General features: G+C 41.9%; 1 protein-coding gene and 1 pseudogene across 1 annotated transcript in view; both read left to right on the top strand.

Annotated features, from left to right (window-relative positions):
* The window catches only part of SPATS2 (spermatogenesis associated, serine-rich 2), a 185,234-nt gene that overhangs the window by 20,741 nt on the left and 153,194 nt on the right, over positions 1–11,299 (top strand). The gene's annotated exons all lie outside the window — the stretch shown is intronic.
* Positions 1,141–2,063, top strand: LOC105507625 (annotated as a pseudogene).

The raw sequence follows: 11,299 nt of genomic DNA, 5'->3' as shown, positions 1-11,299 counted from the left end.
GACAGGGTCTCTCTCTGTCACCCTGGCTGGAGTGCAGTGGTGCAATCATGGCTTGCTGCAGCCTCAAACTCCTGGGCTCAATCTATCCTCCTGCCTCAGCCTTCTGAGCAATTGGGACTACAGGCATGTGCCACCATGCTGGACTAATTTTTGTATTCTTTGTGGATACGGGGTTTTGCCATGTTACTCAGGCTGGTCTTGAACTTCTGGCCTCAAGTGATCCACCTGCCTCAGCCTCCCAAAGTGCCAGGATTACAGGCATGAGCCACCGTGCCTAGCCTTGAACCACACTTTTTTTTTTCTTTTTCCTTTTTTTTTCTTAGAGACTCTTTTTTTTTTTAGGTCACACTCTCTTACCCAGGCTGGAGTGCAGTGGCATAATCCTAGCTCACTTCAGCCTCAACCTCCCAGGCTCAAGTGATCCTCCCTCTTCAGCCTCCCAAGTAGCTGGTACTATAGACACAAGTACCACTAGGCCCAGCTAATTTAAATTTTTTTTGTAGAGATGGAGTCTCACTATGTTGGCCAGGCTGTTCTTGAACTCCTGGTCTCAAGCAGTCCTCTCACATTGGCCTCCGAAAGTGTTGGGCTTACAGGTGTGAGCCACGGTGACCACACTTCTTATTTGCATTCTGTTGTAGATATGGAGTTCTTTTTTCTTCTGATTTTTAAGTTGAACATTCTATTTCTCTGTTTAGTAGTTAACTGTTAAATTTTTAACATGCATGCTTACTGAAGTCCAAGATTAATATCTTTGCCTTCCTGAATAATTCAGGAACCTCAGAATACTTTTAAGTTGGAAGGGCCCCCGCTCCGCCTTCTTGTGCAAAGCTGCTAGTGGTCGGCTCTGCCCACCGTAACGGGAGGAAGGAAATCTCGCAAGGCTGGAGTCCTCTGGGCGCGCCGGTCGGAGGCGGTTGGCAGAGGTGTCTCCTCACTCCGGTGATGGGGCTGAACGCTACTGGCTTCATGGCTACCCCTCCGCTGCCTCCATCTGGTTCAGCGTCTGTTTGCTGAGGAGGCGGACTAGGGGCGCGGAGTCTGTTCCCTTGGGTGCATAGGTCCCGGTTGATAGAGGCTTTGAGTCCTCATCACCACAGCTGAAGGCTGCGAGGGCCTAAGCAGGATATATCTTTAGAAATGAGTTGCACAATTGATAAGGCACTTGCTGATGCTAAAACTCTTGTTGAAAGATTAAGAGATCACAACGATGCAGCAGAGTCTCTGATTGAGCAAACCACAACTCTCAACAAGCAGTAGAAGCCATGAAGCAGTATCAGGAAGAAATTCAAGAACTTAATGAAGTCACAAGACATCGGCCATGGTCCACATTAGTTATGGGAATCCAGCAAGAAAGGAGACATATCAGAGAATTGCAACAAGAAACAAAAGAATTGTGTCTGGAAGAACATCAGTCAGCCTTGGAACTTATAATGAGCAAGTATAGACAACAATTTTTTTTTTTTTTTTTTGAGGCGGAGTCTCACTCTGTTGCTCAGGCTGGAGTGCAGAGGCGCAGTCTCGGCTCACTGCAAGCTCTGCCTTTCGGGTTCACCGAGTAGCTGGGACTACAGGCCCCTGCCACCACGCCCAGCTAATTTTTGTATTTTTTAGTAGAGACGGGGTTTCACCTTGTTAGCGAGGATGGTCTTGATCTCCTGACCTTGTGATCCACCTGCCTTGGCCTCCCAAAGTGTTGGGATTACAGACGTGAGCCACCGCGCCGGGCCGATAACAAATGTTTAGATTGCTACTGGCTAGCAAAAAAGATGATCCAGGAATAATGAAGAAGTTAACAAGAGCAGCACTCCAAGGAACTACAAGCACATGTTGACCAGATAACTGAAGTGGCAGCAGTAATGAAGAAAGCCATTGAAATTGACGAGCAACAGAGTTGCAAGGAACAAGAACGAATATTTCAACTTGAACAAGAAAACAAAGGCTTGAGAGAGATCCTTCAAATAACTCGAGAATCATTTTTGAGCCTAAGGAAAGATGATGTGTCAGAAAGTACTTTGTCAGCATTAGTGACCAACAGTGACTTGAGTCTGAGGAAGAGCTGAAGAGCTTCTGAGTCTGAGCTTCTTACATGGCTCCAAATGGTCAAATAAGTGAATGAGTGAATGAACAGAAAATTCAATCCTTTATTTTTTTCTCTTTAAATATGTACAGTGCACTGGCTATGAGAGCAACAAAGATGCATAGTTAATGGTCATAGACTTTATTCCAAAACATAATTGGAAAATAGAAACTGAGCCATTGCCAATTGGTAAAGAAATGAAAGGTTTTCACAGTGACTACTGAATACACCAAGACTACTGAATACACCGACTTTTGGCCATGCTGCTGGCTTTCTGGGTGATTAATTAGGTAAACTTGAATATTCTCAATAAATGTTTGAGAATTCATAAAATTATACCAATTTAAAAATACAAAGTTTTACCACTGTTTTGTGAACGGAAGATTTGCATGCTATATTTCATCCTTCTTATTTGGTGTCAAAGTTAATACGAAGTTTATGTACCATGAGACTTCAGCTTTAGTGATTGCCTACTTTTACATTTATTTAAATTTTTGTGAAAGAAAATTCAGTTTTAAAGCTTATAAGAATGTGTTATATGTACCATAAACAAAAGTGATAATTTAATTTTAGCAATTTACCATAACTGATACTTAGCTAACAATTCTCCATAACTTGTTTCAGTATAAGAAATACCATTTCAGGAATGAAAAAGAAGGAATACTACTTTTTTTTTTTTTTTTTTGTCGCCCAGGCTGGAGTGCAGTGGCCGGATCTCAGCTCACTGCAAGCTCCGCCTCCCAGGTTTACGCCATTCTCCTGCCTTAGCCTCCCGAGTAGCTGGGACTACAGGCTCCCACCACCTCGCCCGGATAGTTTTTTGTGTTTTTTTAGTAGAGACGGGGTTTCACCGTGTTAGCCAGGATGGTCTCGATCTCCTGACCTCTCGGCCTCCCAAAGTGCTGGGATTACAGGCTTGAGCCACTGCGCCCGGCCAGGAATACTACTTTCTAAGAAAAAAAATCTTATAGTAGACATATTTAGTAGGTTGAACTACTTTGAAAGTAAGTTTTGGTTTGAAGTCAATAATGAAGATGAGATTTGTTTTTCTTCTCTCTGGCTGATTTTTAAGGATATTATGTAGTTTATTTAATTAACAGTTGAAATGTTTGATACGGCAAAATAGGTATGGTAATTTCAAAGTGAATTGGGAATTCCTCTGGCTCATAGAACCCTTTTAAATTAAAATTAAAACAAAAATTCTGGATCTGTTTTTAAGCTCCATCTGGTCCTCATAACCTATAAGATTTTTCTTAAAACTTTTCAGCTGAAAGTGGGGGTAGAGGTGGGGTAATCTGTGGATTTAGAAGGATTTGTTTTCGGCCGGGCGCGGTGGCTCAAGCCTGTAATCCCAGCACTTTGGGAGGCCGAGACGGGCGGATCACGAGGTCAGGAGATCGAGACCATCCTGGCTAACATGGTGAAACCCCGTCTCTACTAAAAACACAAAAAACTATCCGGGCGAGGTGGCGGGCGCCTGTAGTCCCAGCTACTCAGGAGGCTGAGGCAGGAGAATGGCGTAAACCCGGGAGGCGGAGCTTGCAGTGAGCTGAGATCTGGCCACTGCACTCCAGCCTGGGTGACAGAGAGAGACTCCGTCTCAAAAAAAAAAAAAAAAAGAAGTATTTGTTTTCTGTTGTCTTTTAAAATGTCAAATATGCTGGGCGCGGTGGCTCACTCCTGTAATCCCAGCACTTTGGGAGGCCGAGGTGGGTGGATCATGAGGTCAGGAGTTCGAGACCAGCCTGACCAACATGGTGAAACCCCGTCTCTACTAAAAATACAAAAATTAGTGGGGTGTGGAGGCGCGTGCCTGTAATCCCAGCTACTCAGGAGGCTGAGGCAGGAGCATTGAACGCAGGAGGTGGAGATTGCAGTAAGCTGAGATTGTGCCATTGCACTCTAGCCTGGGCAACAGGGCAAGACTCCGTCTCAAAAAATATATACATTAAAAAAAAAAGTCAAATATATAGTATGTAAATTTTTAAAAAGCCACCAGTTATAGAAATGTGCTTTAACATCAGTTGAAACCTAAATTTTCTTATGTCATGGTGATTGTAGTAAAAAGGGATAAAAGAAGAGTGTCAAACATGATGAAATATATCATATGCATTTATATTGAATACATATTAAAGACAAATAGAAAATTCTACTTTGAGTATATAATTTGTTAAATATTACTTTATATGGTAATTTTTATGTATAATTTCATATACTGGTAAAATTCAAAACCACTTTACGCTTCAGAATTTTTCTATTTATTTGTTTATTTATTTATTTTAAGAGACGGAGTCTCGCTCTGTCGCCCAGGCTGGAATGCAGTGGTGCGATCTTGGCTCACTGCAAGCTCCGCCTCCCTGGTTCACATCATTCATTCTCCTGACTCAACCTCCTGAGCAGCTGGGACTACAGGAGCCCGCCATCACACCCGGCTAATTTTTTTGTCTTTTTTTTTAGTAGAGACGAGGTTCCACCATGTTAGCCAGGATGGTCTTGATCTCCTGACCTCGTGATCCACCCGCCTCGGCCTCCCAAAGTGCTGGGATTACACGCGTGAGCCACCTTGCCTGGCCAGAATTTTTCTATCTTAAGTTTGGGCTGAGTGAGTTGGATGAGACTGATTGAATAGAAAAGGGCTAATGGCCCAAACATTACATAGATTTCTTTTCTCAGTCAGAGGCCTTATTTGGTATTTTATAAATGACAGTTTTTATTTTTAAACTTTTTAATTGTTTTTGGGAAAATATCCCTTAATTTAATGACACGTTCATTCAGATACTTTATCCCTGATAAGAAAGAAAGGAAATAAGCTACACAATTGAGATTAAGTCTGAGGCAGTTAATTGAGGCAGCTCTACTATAAAAGATTACTTGATAAATAACTATTTTTGTAAACAAGTTGGTTTACTTATTCTTGGTCTTTTTGCTTGGATATGAATTTAAGGTCATGATATTTAAGGTCTTGATGTTATTTAGTGACACTTTTCCATCCTATTATTATTATTATTATTTTTGGTTGTTGTTAAACAGAACCTTAAGTTTATGTCTGAGGTAGGTACTGCATAGAAACCTATTTTATTATTAAAGATGAGTGATTAAAAAAAGAATGCTTTAAGTTATATTCCTTCTGTATGCTTCAATCTTATTTAATTTTTTGGTAGTTTAGTTCCACCTTAAACCGTGCTTACTGTGAAATATTTAAGGCTGGGGTTGGTGGCTCATACCTGTAATCCCAGCACTTTGGGAGGTGGAGGCAGGTGGATCACCTGAGGTCAGGAGTTCAAGACCAGCCTGGCCAACATGGCAAAACCCCGTCTCTACTAAAAATACAAAAATTAGCTGGGCATGGTGGTGGGGGCCTGTAGTCCCAGCTACTCAGGAGGCTGAAGCAGGAGAATTACTTGAACCCGGGAGGTGGAGGTTGCGGTGAGCCGAGATCATGCCTCTGCACTCCAGCCTGGGCAATAGAGTGAGACTCTGTCTCAAAAAATATATATTTCAAATCCACAGATAAAAATAGAGAGTAGGGTGGGCATGGTGGCTCTCATGCCTGTAATCCCAGCACTTTGGGAGGCTGAGGCGGGTGGATCACCTGAGGTCAGGAGTTCGAGACCAGCCTGGCCAACATGGTGAAACCCCGTCTCTACTAAAAATACAAAAATTAGCTGGGCATGGTGGTGGGGGCCTGTAGTCCCAGCTACTCAGGAGGCTGAAGCAGGAGAATTACTTGAACCCGGGAGGTGGAGGTTGCGGTGAGCCGAGATCATGCCTCTGCACTCCAGCCTGGGCAATAGAGTGAGACTCTGTCTCAAAAAATATATATTTCAAATCCACAGATAAAAATAGAGAGTAGGTGGGCATGGTGGCTCATGCCTGTAATCCCAGCACTTTGGGAGGCTGAGGTGGGTGGATCACCTGAGGTCAGGAGTTTGAGAACAGCCTGGCCAACATGGTGAAACCCCATCTTTACTAAAAATACAAAAATTAGCCAGGTGTGGTGGCAGGCATCTGAAATCCCAGCTACTTGGGAGGCTGAGGCAGGAGAATTGCTTGAACCTAGGGGGCAGAGGTTGTGGTGAGCAGAGATCACGCCACTTCACCACTCCAGCCTGCGCAAAACTGTGAAACTCCGTCCAAAAAAAAAAAAAAGAGAGTAATATAGTAACATCTGTGTACTCACCAGTGCTTTGTCTCATCTTAATTATGCCAATTGGCTTCATATCTTTTTTTTAATTGTGGACATTTTCAACAATAAAAATATAAACTCAATAAAAAATTGAGTCTCATGTAGACTCGTCTAGCTTCAGTGATTATTAACATTTTTTCCATTCTTAGTTTTCTCTATTCTTCCCACTCACTACTTTTGATGAGTCTTGTCAATATTATCCATCCTTTTCTAAAAGTTTTCCATCAGCCTTTCATTCAGTGATTTTAGCAGCCATTGATGATTGTTGACTAGATCCATTCTTATTTTAAGGCATACAAAATAGGGATTTTTTTCTAATTTTATTCTGTATTTATTAGGTAGAATTTTTCTATAAAGAAGACTTTTTCCTTCATTAGCTTTTTGATTACTTTGAAATATGGTTTGTACAGGAAAGGCAGAATTATTTATCTTTATTTGTATTTAGACTAATGAAATGACTTAGTGCCCCACTAACCTCCAAAGGTGACTAATGTGTTTTGTTTGTTTTAGAGTGTGATTATAAATTAATGGATATTTATGTATTTAATATATTTCAGGCACCATAGACGTTATTCTTATTGATGTTCATATTGTCTCATCGTAGTTCACTGGGAACCCATTTAATTTGGCTCCTTTGTCCTTTTAATGTGACCCCAGTAGTCTTTGATAGCTTTCCTGTTTTATGGGACAAGAAAATTGAGGCTCATCTGTTTATTTCCTTTCAATAGCAGGCTACTGTTCCCTGCTATTTTTATGTTTATTTTTGTAGAGACAGGGTCTCCCTCTGTTGCCCAGGCTGGTGGTGGTGAAATCCTCTACTCAAGTGATCTTCCTGCCTCAAGTGATGTTACTGTCTCAGATTACAGGCGTGAGCCACCGCTCTGGCCAGCCCTCCAACTTCTTTTTCAAAGTCTTTTTTGCTATTCCAAGACTTTTGTATTTTCATATGGATTTTAGAACTAGTTTGCTGGACTGGGCATGGTGGCCCACCCCTGTAATCCCAGCGCTTTGGGAGGCTGTAGTGGGCAGATTGCTTGAGCCCATGTTGCCTGGGCACCATGGCGAAACCCTGTCTTTACCAAAAATACAAAAATTAGCCAGGCTTCATGGTGTGCACCTGCAGGCGCGGCTACTCGGGAGGCTGAGGTGGGACGGATCACTTGAGTTTAGGAGGCAGAGGTTGCATCGAGCTGAGATCAAGCCACTGCACTCCTGTCTGGGGGACAGAGCAAGACCTTGTCTCCAAAAAAAAAAAAAAAAAAAATAGAGAACTAGTTTGCTGGATTCTGCAAAAAAGTCTCTGGGAGTTTGATTGAGATTGCATTAAATCTATTGAATCAGTTTGGGGAGAATTGGCATGCTGACAATATTGAGTCTTCTAACCTATGAACAGGTAGATATATAACTCCTTTTATTTAGGTCTTTAATATCTCTCCATGATGTGTAGTTTTCAGTGTTCAGATCTTTCACGTCTTTTTTTTTTCAGATTTATCTTTACAGATTTTATATTTGATGCTTTGTATTTGTAGTTTTAATTAGTGATTGTTGCTAGTATATAGAAATACAATAGATTTTTCTATATTGACCTTATATTCTGTAACCTTGCTAAACTCATTTACTATTATTTTTTAGATTTCATCAGATAGCTTTTTCACAGATGATCATGTCATCTACGAATAAAGACAACTTTAAGGCCAGGTGCGGTGCCTCACACCTGTAATCCCAGCAGTTTGGGAGGCTGAGGCGGGCGGATCACCTGAGGTCAGGAGTTCGAAACCAGCCTGGCCAACATGGTGAAACCCTGTCTCTACTAAAAATACAAAAAAAAAAAATCAGCTGGGTTTGGTGGCAGAGGCCTGTAATCCCAGCTACTCCAGAGGCTGAGGCAGGAGAATCCCTTGAACTCGGGAGGTGGAGGTTGCAGCGAGCCAAGATCGCACCACCGCACTCTAGCCCAGGTGACAGAGCGAGACTCTGTCTCGGGCCAAAAAAAAAAAAAAGGGACAGTTTTGCTTCTTTTTCTTTTTTCTTTTTAATCTGGATTCCTTTTACTTCTTAATTTAAAATTTTTTAAATTTAAAATATTTTTTATTTACAGAGATGGAGTCTTGCTGTGTTCCCCAGGCTAGTCTCAACACTCCTGTCTTGGCCTCCCAAAGTGCTGGGATTATAGGCATGAGCTACTGTGCCTAGCCTTCTTTTATTTCTTTTTCTTGCCTGATTGCTCTGGCTGGAACCTCCAATACAATGTTGAAGAGAAGCAGTGAAAGTAAATATCCTTGTGTTGTTCCTATCTTAGAGACACTACAACCTTGTTTTTCAGATTTTTTTTTTTTTTTTTTTGAGATAGAGTCTCACTCTGTTGCCCAGGATGGAATGCAATGTCATGATCTTGGCTCACTACAACCTCCTCCTCCCTGGTTCAAGCAATTCTCCTGCCTCAGCCTCCCAAGTAGCTGGGATTACAGGCGCCCGTCACCATGCCCAGCTAATTTTTTTTGTATTTTTATTAGAGACGGGGTTTCATCATGTTGATCAGGCTGGTCTCGAACTCTTGACCTCAGGTGATCCACCTGCCTCAGCCTCCCAAAGTGCTGGGATTACAGGTATGAACCACCACGCCTGACCCAGATTGTTATTTTACTTTTTTTTGGTGATAAAAACACTTAATGTGAAATCTACCCTTCTAACAAATCTTTTGTTGTACAATACTGTAATATTAACTATAAGGACAATCTTTTACAGCAGACCTGTAGAACTTAATCAGCTTGCTGAATAGCAACTCTTCGTTTCCCCCTCTCCCCAGCCCCTGGCAACTACCATGCTACTTTCTGCATCTGTGTGTTTGAGTATTTTATATACCTCATGTAAGTGGTATCATGCATTATTTGTCCTGTGACTGGCTTCTTTCACTTAGCATAATGCTTCAAAGTTCATCCATGTTGTGGCATGTGGCAGGATTTCCTTCTTAAAGGCTTAATAATGTTCCATTGTATGTGTATACTACATTTTATTGTTAATTCATCCGTTGATGTACATTTAGGTTGTTTCTACATCTTGGCCATTGTGAATAATGCTACAGTAAACATGTGTCCCTCAAGATCCTGATTTCAGTTCTTTTGGATAAATATCCAGAAGTGAGATTAGCGGATCATGTCATATATTTTCCATAGCAGCTACACCATTTTACGTTCCCACCAACAGTGTACAGGGGTTTTAGCATCTCCTTGTCTTCATCATATTCTTATTCTTGGGGTGCTGTCTTTCATTGCTGATTTCCTCATGGAAGGTTTGTTTCTCTGTCTGTGTATGTGTGTGTATTTTCTTTAACTCTGAACCTGAGTCCTATGTACCTCAGATTGTGGAAGCTTCCCTACTGCATAGTTTCTCCTTTGCTTCTACTGTGGTACTATTTCATTCTTTAGTTCTGAATCTTATTTATGATAAAGTGTCAGCTTGGGTTCCCTCTACCACATGTGTAGTATGAATTTAGATCTCACATCTATGAATGGTACAGGACTGGGATCCAGTTTCTTCTAGGTAACTTTTTCCATTCCTAGTCCCAAATGCAAGACTTTCTCTTCTCCTAGCTAGTGAGCTGTTTCTACTTCTCATTTCATGGATGGAGCAGTCCTTTTTGTTTCTTAATTTATGCTCAGTTCCATCTTGTTTTGGGCTGAGTACACGGCCTGTGGCCTAAACTCTTCTGTAGCTCCTAGCCCTTTAGGCATCTGTCTGATTCAGGTATTCATGTGTATCATTTGGCTTCCACTCTGGACTTCAGCTCTGTAATAGCCTTTTAAATGAGCTTCTCTGATTCCACTCTTGTACCCCTAATAGTCCTTCCCAACACAGTGATTATTTATTTTATTTACATTTTAGTGCCTATGTTGTTAGCTTCATCTGGCACCATTCCTACCCTCTGGTTACTCTGGCCATTTATTTCCGTAATGCCTTGTGTTCCCACTCACTTCAAGGCCTTTGTACTTGCTATTCCCTCTGTCTGGAATGTTCTTCACTGCCACCACCCCTTCACTTGTCATTACCTTCTCATTTTTAGGCTCTGACCCCAGTTATCACTTCCTGAGAGAAGTCTTTGCTGACTCCTCAGTTCGTTTCAGGTTTCTCTCTCCCTGTGGATATCACTGCATCCTAAACTTTATTTTCATGGCATGTATCATGTTTTTTATTAGAATGTAAACTGTCTGAGGGTAGGAACTTTTATCTTGCTTGTCACTGTATTTCCTGTCCTGAGAAGAGTGCTTATACAAGTAGGTATTAAAAAGATGTTGAGTGGGTGCATGTATTTGAGCAGCTTCCTCCATTAGACTGTAAGCTAGGAGAGTACAAGACATTTCTGGTTTGCTCACTAATATATTCCCCAGTGCCCAGTATAGAACCTGGCATGTTATAAGCGCTCAATATTTACTGGCCGGCTGGGTGCTGTGGCTCACTCCTGTAATCCCACAGCTTTGGGAGGCTAAGATGGGAGGATCGCTTAAGGCCAGGAGTTTGAGACCAACCTGGGTAACATAACAAGACCCTATCTCTACAAAAAATAAGAAAAGCTAGCTGGGTATGGTAGTGCGTGCCTGTTGTCTTAACTACTTGGAAGGCTGGTGTGGGAAGACGACTTGAGCCCAGGAGTTTGAGGCTTCAGTGAGCTATGATGATGTCATTGCATTCCAACTTGAGCGGCAGAGTAAGACTCCTAGCTCTTAAAAAAAAGAAAAAAAGGATAAATTGGCCTAGCATGATGGCCCACATCTGTAGTCCCAGCACTGTGGGAGGCCGAGGTGGGCAGATCATTTGAGCGCAGGAATTTGAGACCAGCCTGGGCAACATGGCAAAACCCCATCTCTACAAAAAAATACAAAAATTAGTGGTGTGAGCCTGTGGTCCCAGCTACTCAGGAGGCTGAGGTATAAGGATTGTTTGGGCCCGGGAGGTGCAGATTGCAGTTCGATCAAGCCACTGCACTCCAGCCTGGGAGACAGAAGGAGACCCTGTCTCAAAAAAAAAAAAAAAAAAAA

This window comes from Colobus angolensis, unplaced genomic scaffold (assembly GCF_000951035.1).
Source record: "Colobus angolensis palliatus isolate OR3802 unplaced genomic scaffold, Cang.pa_1.0 Scaffold151, whole genome shotgun sequence".
Lineage (NCBI taxonomy): Eukaryota > Metazoa > Chordata > Mammalia > Primates > Cercopithecidae > Colobus > Colobus angolensis.
The sequence above is the reverse complement of the archived record's forward strand: the minus strand, read 5'-3'. Positions and strand labels throughout refer to the sequence as shown.